This window comes from Castor canadensis, chromosome 1, assembly GCF_047511655.1.
Source record: "Castor canadensis chromosome 1, mCasCan1.hap1v2, whole genome shotgun sequence".
NCBI classification, from domain to species: Eukaryota; Metazoa; Chordata; class Mammalia; order Rodentia; family Castoridae; genus Castor; species Castor canadensis.
Genome location: NC_133386.1, coordinates 120,874,356 through 120,893,953, shown reverse-complemented (window position 1 = coordinate 120,893,953; position 19,598 = coordinate 120,874,356). Strand labels below are relative to the sequence as shown.

Below are 19,598 nucleotides of genomic sequence, written 5' to 3'. Positions count from 1 at the left end.
AATCAATATGAAGAGTTTGACTTCTTAAAATCTTCGAAGTTGAATGAGGTATTAAAAATTAGTATTATGAAGTCACAGATTTAAGCATATTTTATATGTTTTATTCAGTCCACAGTCAAATTGTCTTTTCTGACTAATGGAAACCTCTATAATTTGGATTCTGAATTCTTTTTATCATAAATCTAGTAAAATTCCTGTAAGAGAAGATGTCCTAGGTTTATTATGTACAATTCCTGGTCCTAGGTACTGTTTTTAAAGTTATAAAATATTTCAATTCTTTTTTGGTGCCGGAGGTTGAACTGATTTCTTCACACATGCTAGGCAAGCACTCTACTACTAATCTTCATCCTAGCCAAGAGGTTTCATTCTTTAAAAGTGGCCCTTCCTTTAACGAATTGAAGTTTTGATTTGGCATAGTTTTGTTTGTATAGGATATGTAAGTAGATGATTTTTTAAAAAAGATTAATCTACTATTGAGGATCATAGTCTGGGATTTAGTTTTTCCCTTCAGGAGTCCCTATTACAATAAAGTTCATATTTAAAGATGATTAATTTTTCCCATGGGAGATTTGAAAAATTATTATAATTATAATACTCATGTAGCCTCATACATGTATTTGTAAATTTTAGCTGATAAATAGGAAAACAAAGATTTATAAAATTATGATTTTGTAAAACTCAGTGATTTGAGTCACCAGATTTATACTCAGTTATATGCCACATTTTGATTTAAAATTGGTGTATAATAAATAGAAAGTTATTTAATGAAACAGAGGGAAAATTAACAAACAGTGCTTAAAGATGATACATTAGAAAATATAGTTATTATTGTATGATTAGTGTTGTAGATACTTTGGTTTTATGATTTATAATTAAGTGGGTCTTAGCTAAAACAATAGTTTGACCAAATGCTTTTGTTATTAGGTAAGAATGTGTTATCCTATTGTTTTTTCAAACTCTTTTGGACTTTTAGATTTTTAAATTTTTAGAGATGTCAGTGCATGATTTGTGTCTCATACATAGGAAGATAAGTCAAACCAAGTAAGAGTTCATTAATAAAACTTTTATACTTTATTTCCCACAGAGAGTTGGCTTGAGCATATGCCAAAGGGACTTCACAGACTGTCTCTATGGTAAAAAGAAATAGGTTTAGAGGGCCAGGCATGGAAATTATGTGTACTAAGAGGTCTTACTAGAATACCTAAAACCAGATTCCGATTAATGTGCTCACATGAGATGAAAACTGGGAAAGGAGAATAGTTATTTCTGTTCTAAAGTATTGTGGTGGGGTTGGAACCTTAACTGCCAAGTCTGACAGAACTCAGTCTCACCCTCCTCTGGGCCTTGAGGATCTTAAAGATCTTGACCTTAATCATCATGGATCTTCAAACCACACTCTGTTTTATCACAGTGCAGACAGTAAGATGGCCTGAAACAGGCTATGTGTATGTGTGTCTCTGCACAGTTGTGTGTGCATGTAGTTGCTGTTTGATTTGCTTTGTGCTCATAATATTTTGACTACTGATAATCTTTTGAGGGTTATTTTACAACTTTAAATTCAAAGATTGGTGAGTTTTCCAACCAAATTGTAAAATTATATAGAAAATGTCTAGCCACTGACTTATCTAGCTATTTCAATGACTTAATTTTGAAGTAAAACAAAATCAAATTCTTGTGCCACTTGCTCATCTAGCATGAAATATTACTTATGTCTGGCTAGGGACTTTTTATTTGCCATTCAAAGTTAAACCTTCTTAAGCTGTATTATCCTTTGAAACTCAGTTAATATTGTCTTTATTTTCCTTTGTTTAGAAAAAGAGTTTTGTGTTTGTGCTAAAAAGAATTTTGATAAACAAGGCTATTTATTCAGAATTCCCAGTTACAAATTCAGAATTACAAAATAAAAGAGATCATCCTCTCAGACCCCTTTCTTGTGATGGTAAAATTCAACAATCATTGCATATGTTTTGATGCATGTTTCTTTGGAATGTAGTAGAGAGGGAGCCAATGAAGTTTGTGTAGTCATCATTTTGTTTATACTCCACATTCCAATCTCATACAGAGGACTTTATTTTATTTTCATTTTTCTTTTATTATTCATATGTGCATACAAGGCTTGGTTCATTTCTCCCCCCTGCCCCCACCCCTTCCCTTACCACCCACTCCGCCCCCTCCCTTACAGAGGACTTTATGAAAAAAAAAAGTTAACTCATGGAGCATTTCTAGGTTAATTGGAGCTGATTTGAATATAAATATATGAAAAAAGAAATTTCAGTCTGGCATTCTATGTTTTGTTTTAACCATCCTCCTATCTTTTAATGTTTTCATTGGGTTGTTAAAAGTTATAAAAGTATTAGATGCTATTTGACAAAGCTTCAAAGTATGTAGAAGTGTATAAGGTAAAAAATATCTCCTCTTTTCACTCTCCGTTGTCACTCATTCTCACCCTCTGGATCAACCATGAATAATAGTTTGATGATGTATTCTTCTGGGTTGTTTTGTATTGGTCTTCACATATATGTCTCTATCTTTGTCAGCATAAAAAATAACATGTATGGTATGTCTATTTTAATAATAAAAATTAGATCATGTACAGTCTTTATACTACCTTTTTCACATAAAATGACTTAGGAATGTCCTTCCATTTGCTGCCTGTCCCAGTGTGGCTCATTCTTTGTAACTATCATATTGTTGTATTTGTAACTGTTGTATCCTGCAGTACAGATACATAATAATTTATTTATTCATCCTCTTATTGTTGGACATTTGGGTTGTTTTAATATTTTTTTCTAATAGTTTAAAAATGAACATTCTTGTCTACATAGTTGTAGCCACTTTTGTATTTTTTTTTTTTTTTTTTTTTGGCACTACTGGTGTTGGAGTTTGAGCTTGGGGCTTCACACTTGTGAGTTGCCCTGCCATTTGAGCCATACCTTCAGCCATTTTTGTACTGGTTATTTTGGAGATAGGGCCTCACATTTTGCTTAGGCCAGCCTGGAAAATAATCCTCCTATTATACATTTCCCTCAGTAACTGGGATGATAAGCACATGCCACACATGCTTAGCTTTTAGTTATTAAGATGGGGTCTCACAAACTCTTTTTTGCAGCCAGAGTTGGCCTGGAATTATGATTCTTCCTATCTCAGCCTCTTGAAGAGCTGGGATGTCAGGGAGTGTGCCACCACGTTCAGCTGTTGGTAGAGAGGGTTTCAAGAACTTTTTGCCTAGGCTGGCTTAGAACCGTGGTCCTCCTGATCTCAGCCTCCTAAGTAGCTAGGATTATAGACGTGAGCCACTGTCGCATTGCTGCTTTTGTGTATTCTATATGAAACAGATTTCTCATAAAACCCTACTAGGTTAATTTTCCTTTTTTTTTTTTAATGGTACAGAGGTTTGAACTTAGGGTCTAGGCAGATGCTCTACCACTTGTGCCAAGTCCTTAGCCCTAATTTTTCTTTTCTTTAAAAAACATTTCTATGCAGCCAATTAAGCTGACTAGCTTCACTTACGCATGGGGACTTGGTACGCAGTGGCTGTAAACAGGAGCCTCCTCAGTAGTGTACACAACCTGTTGCTTGTGTGGGTTGTTCTAAGGGACCTTGGAGATAGGTTTGAAAAAAATAAAATGAAACACAGCATTTGCGGTCTGAATTGAGGGTTACATGTTTTTTTAAGCTAGGGAGATAATAAACTCTCCAGGTCAGGTATGTGTCTGGTATGCTCTTTTTGACTCCACAGACTCTTCTGTAGTTCTTAGTAAGGGTTTGATTTACGTTGACTTACCATCAAGTATTAGACATTGGACATTGAATGTTGATTCGTACTATAAATTCAGGGAGGGAATACTTTTATTTATAAGTTTCAGAATTTAAAACTTGAAGAAGCCACATCTTAATGGCTTTTTTTCTAAACATGATTAACTTCTTTCTGAGAAAAAAAATTTATTAATTTTGTGAAATACTTTTATGGTCAGTTTTGAGTCTTGGTCAGTTATAATGCCTTCCTACATACCATCTTTGAAGTACTTGCCTCCAGTATTATTTTCTGATGCCTCTTGCAGTGAGCTTAGGGAATTCATAGTAATTCTGTAGAAATATACTCAGATTATAAATTTGTTGCAGAAGCTACCGCAGCCCAAGATAAATTGTAATGCAAATGCAAACTTTATATTATATGTAAAACTATAGGGCTGGGGAATGTAACTCAGGAGTAGAGTTCTTGCTTAGCAGACATGAGGCCGGGGTTCCATCTCTAGAATGGAGAAAAAAGATTAGCTGAACTGGAAAATGGAAATGGAAACGAAAATGTGCTTAGTGGTAGAGCACTTTCCAAGCATGCTTGGAGTTACCAGCACTAGTCAAAAAATAAAAAAAAGTAGAAGAAAGAAAAAAACATTATAACGTGTACACATGCATTTATATTCTGTTTAGCTTAAGTTCTAGCATTTTAGTGTACATTTCTCCCTAAGGATTCCATATCCCTATACTGGTCCCTTTTCCAGAGTTTGCATTGTTTTTTGTTTTCCACATGTCATAAATTCCCAGAAGACAGAGACTATCTTGGTCATTTTTTGAATCATGTAAAAATTCACATTTTCCAATGCAGAGGGTATTGTTTCTATGATTATATACAGTAGAAAATATTTTAAAATTCTGTTACTGGATTGCTGTCATGATTTTTAAGGCATAACCAATTATATGTGTCCATTCTTTCCTCTAATATACCAGCTGTACACATGACCTTCCTCACACTTCCTTTCAGGAATCCCAGGCAGTATCAGACTTTTTGTAATCATTACAAGCATATTAGAGTTAGTACAGTGATGAGGATAGCAGATAGGATCTCTCTGCATGGACAGCATCCCTCTGCTAACATTAGTTTGACAAAAATATTTAGATCTCAAAAGAATGCTTTGTGAAGCTGGTATTAAAATAGATTTTTTGAATGGTTCTCATAAATTTATGATGAATTTACAGTGCAAGGCAGAAAAGACTACATATACATGTTAACATTTTGTTTATATAAAATATGACTAAAGTCTTAGACTTGTAATTATGGAAAGATGCTATATTTTAAATATGCAATGGGAAGAGTCATTTTGAGTCTCAGACAGTATCCTGGGATGGTCCCATATAAATCAGGTGCGTAAATATATCATTTGGAAAGGCCAGAGATAGAGCAGTATGTTCAAAATTTTCTTTTTTCTTTCATTTTTCTTTTTAAACCAGTCATGCAAAACAAAGGCTCTGCTATTATAATACTCTCGAATCTACTTATTTCCAGGAAAACTTTTTTACAAAAATCTCATTTTTTATTTCATAACCTTGTCATATAGGACCAAAGTTGAGTTACTCCTCAAATTCTTTCTTGCTTGTTTGCAGATATTCTCCAGACTTCAAAGCTGTACTCTGTGATAAACATAATCACCATCTTTGTGGAGTGCTGCCTCTGCCTAATTCCAGTGTATCTTTGGCTGCTGTCTGTGAGGATTATTATAGATAATGCCGTGGAGAAGAGAAAACCATCTGGGTGATAGAGAAGCAGTGGTGGTGGGAGAGAAGGGCAGAAGGCGAGGAGAGGGAAGGAGGACGGAAAAAAAGGACGATTTTTAATAAGAGCCAGACAATATTTTTCTTAGTTTCTTTCTTTTTATTCCTTTTGATAGTCTTTTAGTATTTGGAAAATTTAGCCTCCAAAATACTTAAAAAAATTCTGGAATTTCAAGGAATTTTTTTTTTTAAAAGGGAACCCTAGTAGGCATTTGTTTGCAATCACTGTGAGACAGGATTACATTTAAAAAAACCCAAAACTTTGAAGACTAGGTAAACAATTTGGAATTAACATTAAGGAGAATAGCATTAATGTCAAGGAGCTTCCTGAAGGTTACCAGTGTGACAGATTTAGAGCAGAAGGTTTTGAAGCTTGACCTGAGAGAAAACCAGAAACTCATAGATGGTCTGTTGATTTTTTTTTTATTATGGTGAACAATAAAAAATACTGTACCACCAATGCATTATCATTTTTGTGGTAAATATTTCTTGGTTTTGTTTTTATGCTTCTTACATACTTAAATTGAAAAATATATTCAGAGGCAATATACTGTTTCTTCATTTTGTTTATTACCAGTTTGCAGATAATATATACTTGTATATAGATTTAAATACTCTTTCTGTTTTATTTGATTAATTAACTGAAAGTGTCATGTTCTTTATTACACAGTAAACGTTTCTGATTTGTAACATTTACAATATAACTTGTTAAAAGAGCACTTAACTTTCCCAGTAATAATTGTGGCAAAAATGAAATTGTCTTTTGGTTGGCTAATCATTTAGAAAAATATCCTTTCATGTAAAATTTTACTGGCCTCCAGTCATTTTTCTTCACTTGGTTTTGTTTAAATGAATAACATCATGCTTATTTTATACTAGGTTCTTAGTCTACAGTTTATATTTGTCAACAAAATAGGATCTGTTACATCCCCAAATATTTTCTTTCCTTCAAATTATATTGAACTTTGCCTTTTGAAAAATACCATTGAATATTGCTGCAGATCATTCATTATAGTACTTGCAGGAAAAACTAAATGCGTGATAAAATTCCTTTGGTGTTGAGTGTTCAGTCAAATACTACCTCAATTTAAAACTAAGTCTACTTTGACAATACAAACATGATTGGATTAATGTATCAAAGCTCAGCGGTTTTCAGTATTTTTTTAAAAACAATTTTACTGTGTTTATTTGGGCTAATTACTGTTAATTTAGAGCTTTGTAAAGAAAATGTAAATAAATGTAACATAGTTTAATTGCTGATTAATATTTAATAGATTTGGAAGTCTCCGAACAGTATGTATATGTTTTATATGCACCATTGAAAGGAAATTACTTTCATTATAGTGTTGTTTCAGATTTTCAGTTTCGTGTATTATTTAGAAAAGGAGGCATCTTCCATGTTGATAATACTGTCACTTTATGCAAGTGCTCTTAAAAATTTTTGTGGTACAACATATGTTGACTAAAGAGAGTTGAATGCTTTTTTGCTTAAGATTACTATGGAGACCTTTTTTGAGAAGCTGATAAGTAGGATACTCTGTTGTATTCAGTTAAATTGCCATTGTTTTTTAAGGCTACTGTACAAAGTACTAGGTAACACTATTTAAAATTTATTTTTAGTAGTTATGCTAATATGAACTCACAAAATTAATTTATATTGCAGTACATGAATTTTAACTTGTTTTCTACCAACTTCACATTAATTTTTATTACAGAAAATTTAAATCATATACCAAAGAAAATAATAGTATATGAACGTACATATCTGTATTATCTTAATTCAGCAATTTTACTCACGACCATTGATCTTCAACTGTAACTACTGTCACTTTATATGGGAGCATATCTCTGATCCTATATTATTTCATTGGTGAAAGGAAGTTGATAACAAAAGCATTGTCATACTTAAAAGGAACAATAATTCTTTAGTACCAAATATCTAGTCAAAGTTTAAATATTTGAAAAACTTTATCTTTTTATTTTATACTTTGTTTGATTCAGAATTTAGATAAAGTATTCAGCTAAGAATCCAGACACTGTCATTGATTAATATGTCATCAGAATCTGCTGATTTCTTCTTCTCTTTGGTTTTGCTTAGTAGTTGTTTGTAGTTCTTTTTTTGTGAAGAAATCAGACTTTTTTTTTAAACTGTAGTATCTCCCACGGGGGTATTTTGCTGAACTATACTCTTGTGGTATTATTTAATATTTCTTTTATGGCTTACTTTTTTCTGTACAGGCCTCACCAGATTTATGTTTGATTTGTTTTTGTTTTTTGATTATATGCATGAGTAGTGGTAGGTAGTTTGGATTGGGAAGCAAGTAATGTCCAGTTTTCCCTCCTCTCCACCTGTCTGTTTCTCTCTACATCCCTTCACTTCCCTCCTCTCACCTCTCCTCTTCTCAAGCCTCTGATATATTTAGAATTTTTAGTGATGTAATGTTGAAGGATGGATCAAGTATTAGTTGTCATAACACCACTTACAAAAAGACCATGTATCCCCACTGCTGTCATTATCATATGAAGTTGGTCTATTTCAGGATTTTTATTCCTATTTCATTTGTCTCTCTGCCAATTCCCCTATAATTATAGCAGATGTTGAAAAAATAACATTCAACAAAACAAATTTGACAGAGTTTATTTGAGCAAAGAATGAGTCATTAATCCTGTAGCATTCAAAACCAGAAGAAGTTCAGAGGGATCCCTTGGTAGTGAGTAATTTATAGACTGAGCATGGAAGTGAAATACAGAAACAGTTTGACTAGTTATAGTGTTTGCCTATTTTTGAACATGGTCTGATCTGTTTGTTGACAGTCTGTTATTGGCTAAAGTTTGGCTGATTGTGATTGACTGAGACTTGGCTGTTAAAAAAACTGTTTCTGTTAGTTACAAAGGGACTCAAAGTAAGAGATGTGCCTCAGGCCAAATGTGATTTGACAGAGATATACAATATGTTTCAGTATCTGAAAGGTCTGCCCTCTTAGCATTTATTCTTTACAGATTTTCCTGCCAATTTTGACTTGCTTGAAATGTATAATCACCTGTCTAGATAAGAAAATGTTAGAACATTTTAACTTAAGTCAAGTTAAACTTAAAAGTTAACTTTAGGGAGCATTTATATCTTTATTGATGTTCAGTCTTCCTACTTAAGAATGTTGTGTGTCTTTACATTAGCTGAGATGTGTATTGTCTTTCAGGAATGTTTTATTGTTTTCTTCATGTTGGTATTGAACATATCTTTTAACAGTTGACCTAATTATTTTATGATTTTTGCTATCATAGATGGATCCTCACTTCTTCCACATCTACTTCCATAGCTACTAACTGGATTTTGTTTATTTAGATGAAGGTTATTTTTTTATTTGTGGACTTTGCAACCTGTTCTGTTAAATTCTAATTTCTTAGGGATAGCAATTATTTAAAAATTTTTTTTTTTGGTATTTCTAGATATATAAATATAATATTTGCAAATAGAGGTCATTTTACTTCCCCTTTTAAAGTGCTCTTTCTTCTTTATGTTTTCTCTTGTCTAATTGTTGGTGTTAAAACCTGCAACTCAAAGTTAAATTGAAATGGAAATGTTGCTTTTCTGTTGACATTAGCAGGAAGGCCCTTAATATTTTACTATTCAATGAGATGCTGGCTTTTGGGCTGAGAAAGAGAGAGAGAGAGTGTGTGTGTGTGTGAGAGAGAGAGAGAGAGAGAAAGAAACAGAGAAGGAGAGATTAAGCAAGTTTCTATTAAGTAAATTAATGTTTTTCATATGAATTATTGATAAGTTTTATCGGTACCTTTTCTGAATCTGTAGAGATAATCATGGGATTCTGTCCTAAGCTATCTTAATATAATAGACCAAAATTTCTTTCATAATATTAAGTACCCTGTTGAAACTCTACTTGGTGATTATATTAGTCATGTATGATAAATTATCCCTAAATGTATGGCTTTTTTTTTTTTTTTTTTTTTTTTTTTGGGTGGGACTGGGGTTTAAACTCAGGGCTTCATGCTTGCAAAAGCATTGACTGGAGCCACACCTCCAGTCCATTTTGCTCTGGTTATTTTGGGATCTTGTAAACTATTTGTCTGGATTGGCCTTGAACTTTGATCCTCCTGAACTCAGCCTCCCAAGTTGCTAGGATAACAGGTGTGAGCAACTGGCACCTAGCCTAAATGTGTTGATTTAAAGTCACAAGCTTTTATAATCTCAGCATTTCTGAGGGTCAGGAATTTGGGGAGGCCTGGCTAAGGATGCCGTGAGGTTGTGGTCAAGATGTTGGCTTGACTGCAGTTGTCTGAAAACGTGGTTGGAGCTGATTTTGGCTTGCAAGATGGCTTACCTCATAGCCATGATAGAAGTCTAACTCCTTGCTGGTTGGTTGTAGGAGGCCCCAGTTCTTTATGTTGCCCTCTCCATAAACTTGCTTTGGACGTGAAGGCTAGTTTCCCTTGAGTGAGTGTTCTAAGACGGAGTGATGAGGAAACCACAAGTCTTTGATGTGCTCGTAGCAGAAGTCACACAGCCCTACATCTGCCATATTTGATTCACTAGGAGGAATTTGTTAAGTAGAACCGACATTGAAGGGGAAAAAAAAGAATTAGCTTCTACCTGTGGAAGAGAGGAGTATAAAGAATTTATGGTATATATATTTTAAAACCACTACAATCATTATTTATACTTTTAAAAGATTTCTGGTAAGAGTGTAATTTTGGATTTTTACAGTGTTAATAAATGACATGTATATATAATTTTTTTGATGAAGTTGCTTTTAGGTTTGGGATCAGTGTTTCTTTCTAATGATTTTAACATAGTTTCAGGTAGTGTTGAAGTATGCTGGTATTTTTTGTGAAGCCAGATGTGAGGCATTTTTGTTGGGTGCTCTATTACTACTTCTTCTATTTTTTTTTCATAATATTTGATATGTAGACTTGTCTCTGTTAGTAGGTTTTAGAATAAATTTCCAAAGCAAATATATTCTTAGAACATCGTATGTCTTGTTTTTGTGCTGTTAAGTTAGTGGAAATAAAAATGGAAATATACTTATGTATTTTATGTACAGGCAGACATCAGAAATGTATCCCTTCTTTAAAGAGAAGTAGGCTTTTCTTGCATGGGTTTGTTTTAAATCTGTAGTTGAAGGCATCATTAATTAAGCAAATATGAGTGAATGTGACTTTTACAAAACCATCTATGTAATTCTTTTGTTGTGTTTGTGCTACTTAAGATATCAGCCATCATATTGCTTATAAATAAGAGAGATAAGTTTTATATTATATAATAAATTTAAATTTTTGTTGATTTTTATGTCTATTCTTATAAAGTCTTGTTTAAATTTCTTTATACAGTTTCCATATAGAAATTTGGTTATGCATGTGACTGAGTTGTGTATACTGCTTTAAATGAATATTTTGATTGTTAGATTTACATTGTTTATTTATTACTTCTTTGTCAAACAATATAGTCTATCACTGGTCACGATTGGGTGGTGCATGACAGTGGCAATGGCACTATGATAGCCGCTCTGTGGAGCTGGAGTCCAGTAGATTTTTAACTAGTGCAGTGGTAGGAAGATTTCATTTAGAGATACTTAGGTACTGCTTGAAAAGTGTCAGAGAAATTTTTTTTATGGTTTTCCCTGAGATTAAATTGCAGATTATTAAATAGCTCAGCCTCCATTAATTTTTTCACTTTCTTTTTAATGTATATAAGTTTTTCAGGTTCTTTCATTTGATTCACTCCTCCTCCCCCCTTTTTATTTTACTTTTTTCATTCACTCTCAGAAAAGATTAATGTAATAATGTAAAAATTATGATAATCATGTTTTCTTTAAAATCTGCATAAAATGTTTTGAATCAGCTAAGAGTTGCTCCTCTGTGAATTTTTAAGCCTTTTCATAGTTTTACTTACATTTCATTTAATTAAAAAGAAACTGTCTTCACACAAAGGGAAACATTTTTCCTGCCTAAGTGAAAAAAATGAGGTAAATGTAGATCTTTGTTGAGTGAAGCACTGGGAAAGCTGCTGTCTCTTGCACACAATCTTAAAACCAGCAGAGCCCTGCCACAGAATAGTGGGTGGTTGTGGTGAATGTGTATTGCCCCAGAGTGAGCGTCTGCAGGACCAGAGCCCAGGTAACTGTACACTATTCTGCAAATTTTTACAAAGAATCTTGCAAATCTTTTACTGGACAAATACTTCTGTGATTCTCTCCCATTACAGTATGTCAGGTCTTTGCTGCTATTTTATGATTAGTTTCTTCTTTCTCTTATAGTTCCTTTTTCCTATTTTTTATTTTAAGAAATTCTTTTTTTTTGGGAGGCTTTTCTTTCTTTCTTTCTTTCTTTTTTCTTTTATTATTCATATGTGCATACAAAGCTTGGGTCATTTCACCCCCCTGCCCCCACCCCCTCCCTTACCACCCACTCCGCCCCCTCCCTCTCCCCCCACCCCCTCCCTTACCACTCACTCCGCCCCCTCCCTCTCCCCCCCACCCCCTCAATACCCAGCAGAAACTATTTTGCCCTTATTTCTAATTTTGTTGTAGAAGAAATTCTTTTTTTGGTGGTACTGGTGTTTGAACTCAGGACCTCACGCTTGCTAGGCAGGAGCTTTACCACTTGTGCCACTCCACCAGCCCTTTTTTGTGTTGAGTATTTTTGAGATAGGGTTTCTTGAACTATTTGCCTTGGCTGCCCTCAAACCATGATCCTTTTGATCTCTGCCTCCCTCATAGCTAAGATTATAGGCATGAGTTACTGGCTTCTGGCTAAGAAATGGGTTCTTCTTTGTTGTTCAGGCTGACCTTGAAATCCTGGGCTCAAATGATCCTCCTTCCTCAGTCTCCTGATTAGACCACGTTCTTAATAATAATAATAAACATGTGCTTATACAGACGTGCACATATATATGTCAGTGCATATATATGTATTTTATTGACAGTGGAAAGGTGAATTATAACATACATAAATTAAAGTGCACATAAAACGCTGGTTAAAATGGTTATTTTCTATTTGCTCTTATAACCTGTGTCAGCCCTTAGAATTCTCTTTCAAATCGCTGGTTACAACAAATATGGAATTAAAGAGAGAAGGGAAGACCTAACCCAGTGTACTTAAGAGCTTTCACTGAAGATGTGAACAAATGCTCCCCTCTTTCCAGTATTGAAGAATCTACACCTTAGAGTAGGTTATTGGTGATGTGGCATTTCAAAGAAAAGTATGTCTTACTAATTTCCTGATACTGTATCATAAGTTTAGGTTTTGTAAAACATCGTAAATAGATGAACTAGCTCTTCTTAGTAAAGTGATGTGTGTATATTTATTTAATGAGGGCTGGATTCTGTTTTTTATTATTAATTTTTTATAAAGTAGGATTTATTAGAGAAAGGAAAGTCTACAGCTAGAGAAATGCAGCGGCGCCCGGGAGCCGGTAGCTCCTGGATTCTGTTTTTTAAAACTTTAAAAACTTACTAGTGTCACACATTTTGGTTTTTAAAAACAAAGCTTGCTATTTTGCTAGAGTAAGAAACATACATTAAAATTCTCTTAGTTACATGTTGTTGAGGGAAGTTTATGAAAATCTGCTTATTTGGGGGAGCAGTACTGGGGTTTGAAATCAGGGTCTTGTGCTTGCTAGGTAGACACTCTTATCATTTGAGCCATGTCTCTAGCCCTAAATCAGGATTTTAATTAGTGTTTAACTAGAAAAAGGAATATTCTTTAAGATACCAAATGCCAATGAAACAGTCCAATTTACTACCAAATGTTTCTCCATTCCTTCTTTCTCCACCTTTCTTCCTTTTCTTATACACAATTCTGCCACAGTGATAAATTTTTATCTGTATGTTTGTAGTCATCATTTCCCTGCCTGCATGCAAGTAAAAATTATCTTTATATATCTGGTATTGTAGCCTGCAGTTGATTAGAGCCTTCCTCCTAACGTTCATGTTCTGTGGTATTAGCAATGAGTAAAACTTGAAGCCATTACAAAGAGAATATGGAATTTACTCAATATTGTTACTGTGGTGTTTTAAAGCAACGTTTAGTATCTAGGCAAGATTATTTTATGGTAGTTATAATCTTGTATGGAATGATACTGTTCTGTTGTTTACAATTATTATTAAATGAACCAGTTTTTAAATTCCCTTCATAATTTTAGTAGGAAAATAAAATCATCTTGAAATAATCTTTCTGATAATTTTTTTGAAACATATTTTGGAATTTTGCACTAAAAAGTGGTCTGTAACTTTATCAGTCTTTACAGTGGTGAAATATTTGTAAGTTCTTAGCTTAAATATTTAAACATTTTAAGCAATTCATGCCATAATTTATGCATATGCTTAAAATCAAAATGAAGGTCATTAAAATTAAACTATCATTTAACATGCTTTTTTTTCTTTTCTATGTAGCTTGGTTTGGCACAAAAATGAAATTAAAAAATGACAAAGACAGGAAATATGTGTTTGATAGTTTTATGCAATTGCCTGCCTTTCTATCCTAAAAATTGTAGTTTGTCTACATCAGACTGATGGAAAGTTTTCTTTTTTCTTTTGTAAATAGTTGGGCCATTACTTCTAGGGAATTTTATGGAATGAGAGGCTGAAATCTAGGCTTAGTCTTACAGGAAGATTTTTTCATAGTCATCAGGAAGTCGACTCCAAATATAATTGTGCACAATCTAACCACTTAGTTTTTCCTGAGTTTCTGATAAGACAAAGTCCAGATTGAGTCAAATTTTCAGTGAAACCTGAACTTTTAGACTTTAATACATAAAATTTATCTGTTCTGTGAGTATTTTTCTTGAAAATTACACTTCAAGGAGTTTAAATTACTTTTCAACCACCTACACATTTTGGAACACTTAGCTACTATTAAATATTGCTGTTTATAAACAAGACATTTAGAGTATTGTTGGTTAAACATAGTTAGCAATTCTCAGAGTTAAAAAATTTCAGTAATTATTTAAAATTCCAAAAGAATAATGTATTTTTCAAGGCTAGGCTATGTTTAACTTCAGAGTTTTTGCCCTTGTTAGAAGTTTCTTGATGCAGACAAAAAGTGCAATACTTGCATCCCTCAATTCAAACAGTTCCAGTTCATCATCATCAGGCAACATCAGATTCTCACGTAGAGTACTATTAAGTAGCATAACAGAAAAAGTAGACTAGCTCCTCTATGTCTTTCCATAAAGTAGAAAACACCTTTTCCTTAAACTGCAGTATACCTAAATATTTATATATCAGAACCAAAAAAGATGGTGATGTGTAATTTGACATTATAATGTAGAACTACCTGAGTTGCCAAGTACAGTTTGCTTAATTCTATTAAAATTAGTAGTTTTTCTGGTTCATTTATGACTAGTGTTTTTTTATGTGTGGTTTGGCAAAAAGTGTCATTTGGGGCTATAAGGGTGGCATGAATTTAAACTTAAATTCTAATTTCATATTTAGTTCTTTGAAGTTATTTCTTACAAATTCATTCGTCAGGGGCTTCATATAAATACAATGCTAATTAGAATGAGAAAGTTATAAAACTGCTTTATTTGTATATCGTCAGAGAATAAAATGGTATTCTTAACTATTGTTTAGTGCACAAATCAAGCATTCCTCCTTCTCTCCTTTTGGGTGTGGAAAATAGCCCGTTCCAACTGGCAGACAATTTTGATTGTTAGTATAATAGATATTTTCTTGGAAGTGTTCTTGTAAGAGAAAAATTATTCTTTTGACAACATTCTGTGATATCCATCACCATTAGTCCAAGAATATTAGTCAGCAGTTGTTAAAAGCTGTCAAATGTACCCAGTGACCCACCCCCAGCAGATCAAGTTTCCACACAAAGCCTCCACCAGTGGAATGAAGGCAAATGGCAATTTTTACAGATAATAAACCAAGGACATCTGACCAGGATATTTAATTAGGATCACTTTAATTCATGTCATATTTGAAAGCATAAATAGACAGTTAAGTGGGAAATGGCATTATTTACTTTGTTAACAGTTTGTTTCAACTATAGAAGTGTTTTCAGGCTGTTCTTTTTAATCACAGAAACAGACTTTCCTTTGGAATTAGGCATGTCTTACCAATGTGCACTTACGCCACTTCACAAACTGACTAATTTTAATGAGAGGAATACAGTTTATACACTGTATCTTTTCTTTCTACGTAATGCCTTTATGTAAATATATATTTTTATAATTTCCCCCCATTTTAAATATTACTATTCAATGGAATACTTTCCTTTCACATTTTTGTTTGGGTGAGAACATTAGTTTACACAAGCTATTTTGTAAAAATGAATTTGCTTGAATTGCATTGTTCTTTTTTCTATATTTGGAAGAACTTGTGAAATTCTGTAAGAACTGCCCTTTGGGAAAGTTAATTCATAATTCAGTAATTTAAGGACTTCAACTTCGTGTATTACTTTTCTTATATTCAATATCTTTTCCATAGTAGCATAATATAATTTTTGGTACAAATGACCTTTTATCTTAGTTTCTACTTTAGTGAAGACAAATTATGTATTTTGATTTTTGGGAGAAAAATTTAACCTCAAATACCTGATTTACAATTATTATCTATTATTTTAGCTCTGTTTTTGCTGAAATTGTGTAACATTATCATTGAAAATTAGGGATGGTACTTGATAATGAACTTTAAATTGTATGTTCAAAGATCTATTCATAAAAAAGAACATGTACAGGCTACCCTTTGCAATCTAAATAGTGCAGCATGCAGCACTGGGAACTCATGCAATGCTATTACCCAGTGGTTTAATTTTTCTGAATAGGGTAGGTTAAGAGGGAGTGTTAAATGGATGGAAACTCACACTGACCTCCTTGAGACTGTGTATTCATGTCAAAAACTAATCAAGTGCAGCTGCAGGATTAATTGTGTGGGAAGCTATAAACATAGAAAGGGTGACCTCTACTCTGAGCTCTGTTTCATGTATAAGCATTCACTTTGGAACTACTGACTATGGACAGTAATTTACTTAGTTGAGCATACAGTAGTAATATTTCAAAATTACTGAACTCATAGGGCATGAAGTGTGTACTTGCAGAGTTCTAGTTGAGGCATTTGAGGAAACTGGACGAGGAATGAGTAAATGAGAAGAGAGAGAATAAAAGAGTTTGTGTTTGTAAAGCCATGAGGCAAATTTGCTATCACTAACCTCTGAATATTTTTTGAGTCCTTTTACTCATAATTTTACTTTAATCCTCAATATAATTTGCTTTGTTCTGTCTCATTAATAATGGTTAAAACACTCATTACAATTTGTAATTATTAATAATTTTGACTCAGTAATTATTGTTTTACAGGAGTAAATAATGTTTTTAAATTATATAACTTCATTTAGTTTTTACTTTTAATAGGAAATGACTTACCCATCTAAGTATTTGTAATTAACATGAGCATTCACAGGCTTTGGACTTTGTCTAAATATATTAAAATTTATTGGGAAAGTAACTTAAGTGGATATTTGAATTATTTCATTAACTTTTTGGAAATCTTAGAATTCATGGTAGACAAAGTTATTTCATGATTTCTTTGAATAATGTTGAAGTTATTTTATGCTTTCTTTATAGTTAAAAAACCTGAATTTTTAGAGCAGTTTCATGTTTACAGCAAAATTGAGTGGAAAATATAAAAAGCTACCATTTTATCCTTTGCTCCCATGCATGCACAGCCTCCTCCATGGTCAGTACTCCATGTCAGAATGGCGCATTTGTTATAATCAAAGACCCTACACTGAGGCTTCTTTGACAACTGAAGTCCATAGTTTACATTAAAATTTACTCTTGGCATTGTACCATTGTATCTTCTATGGGTTTAACAGATGGATAAAGACATGTATCCACCATTATGGTATCATTCAGAATCCTTTGCCCTAATATCTCCTGACCTAGTGTCCTTCCTTCTGCCCAAACCCCTGAGAACTAATGGTTTTTTTACTACCCCCATAGTTTGCTCTTTTTTATAATGTCATGTAGAAGTCCTTCATATTGATTTCTTTCACTTAGTAATATGCATTTAAGACATTTATGTAACATTCTTAAGTTATAGTATTCATTCTTCCATGTGTGACCTTGGCTTAGCAGTTCATGTTTTTTTGTGATGAATGTTATTTTAGTTTTACCAAGGGAAGAGAGTTACATTACAGAGCAATTTTTTATTATTTTAATTTTTATTTCTGCTATACGAAGTACATTAGTTTTTATTTGCCTATGAAAAAGATGAGATACAGAGAATTTCTTTCCCCAAAACACATTATAAATTCAGAATTTGAATCCTGGAAGATCATGTCCTTGGTACATCATCCTTTCTTGGAGAAGGAATACATAACATATATAAAATCTTATATTTTTAAATTTTAACTGCAGTTTAAATTTCATTAAAATTACTATCTTTCACATCTTGTATGTTCCATTAACTTTTTTGTATGGAAAATTAACAAATTACTATTGGGAAAGAAAAATGTATGAGTCTAAGTAGTATATTTTGCCATTTTTCTGAGATTTTAATTAGAGTATCAGCAAATGAAATTTAAATATCACCAACTTTAAGTGTTCGTTCAATATAAAGTGATCTTTGGCTTCCATCCTTTTTTAATCTTGCAATTATATCTTTCCTACTGCAGTCAGTGAATATAACATGATAATTGTGAAGGTCATTGTTAAGATGCTCCTGAGTTGGAGGATTTAATTTTTCATATGATGAAAGATAATGTCAGTTGTATGTTATGAAGACTTCTGCTTTGGAAAATGTGAGAATTGAATTGCATTCACGTTTAATGTGCCTCTCTTCCCTTCATGTTCTTGGAAAATTGATATTTGAAAAAAATTACATATTTAATGACTAGTTCAAAAAATTTCACTCAGTTTGAAAAATATATTAATACTGTATCTATACTAAGCCATCTAGGAAGTTTACTTAAGAGATAGTTACAGAGGCATTTAATGTGTACCATTCTATAATGACACCTGTCATATTGTTGTATTCTATTAGAACCAGTAGGACATTAAAAACATAAATACATGTACATAATATGCATATACTTTTGGTTTTTATTTCAAAGAAAATTGTTAAATTATTTCTATCATTACTACTTTAGTAGCTTGCATTTTTACTAACATATGTAACTCTTGGGAGACAAATCACAACTCCTATGTGACTGTATAAAATACAATTTTATATATGTATGTTCTTATAATATGTTGCAATAAACAATAATGATTGATATTTGCTGTCAGGTACTTTCCTCGATTATTTATTCAGTTTTTCTCTAGCTTAACATTGGTAATGTATGAAGTAGATTCTGTTATTTTCATTTTAAAGGAAATTGTGGCTTGAAATTAATTAAATGCCGGATGATCACACTCTTGATAAACTGGATTATGGTCAAGAATTATAAAGCATGTAGGATTTTACCTTACCTGTAGGCTAAAAAATGAGTTGCTAAAGTTTTATGGAGGCTAGTAGAAGACATGAGCTTTCTTGTCAGATTAGACTTGACTACTCACAGCAACAGTAGCAAACAGAATATAGTGTCATGGTTTTTCTGAGCCCCACCTCTTATAGAGTGAGGAAGGCCAAGTGACACCTGCAAATGTATTAGATTATAGTACAGCAGAGTTCTGAGGCTAGGGAACTCAAATCTTTTATACTGGGAGTCAGCATACCTGCCTTTTAACCCCAGAGCATGAAACTAGCTCTGTCTTTCAAGGTTGTTCAGTATATACAAGCATCCTTGAAAGATAATCTGGAAAAAACTGTGAGTGTTTGTAAAATACACAGAAACATGATAAACCAATACAGAGTCTTCTCCCCACAGTCATATGCTGCCAGCTGACTCTGGAGTGAACCCCTGTTACACTTGTCAGCCCAAGAGAAATTGTTCTGAAAAAGACTATTTCAAAGCAGTTTAAGGTTGACAGTAAAGCTGATGAGAAGGTACAGATTTCTCATATTTCCCTTGCTTCCTCCCACACATTGTAGCCTTCCCATTATCAGCATCCCCATCAAGTGTCATATTTGTTACAATTGGTAAACCTA

The 19,598-nt window shown here is 32.9% G+C and overlaps 1 protein-coding gene and 1 non-coding gene across 10 annotated transcripts in view; both read left to right on the top strand.

Annotated features, from left to right (window-relative positions):
• Tmem135 (transmembrane protein 135) overlaps window positions 1-19,598 on the top strand; it is a 228,762-nt gene that overhangs the window by 101,092 nt on the left and 108,072 nt on the right. The window lies entirely within an intron of this gene.
• On the top strand, window positions 3,478-3,612 carry LOC141416497 (small nucleolar RNA SNORA70). The gene has a single exon (XR_012441204.1). It is a non-coding gene; the product is annotated as a small nucleolar RNA SNORA70 (small nucleolar RNA).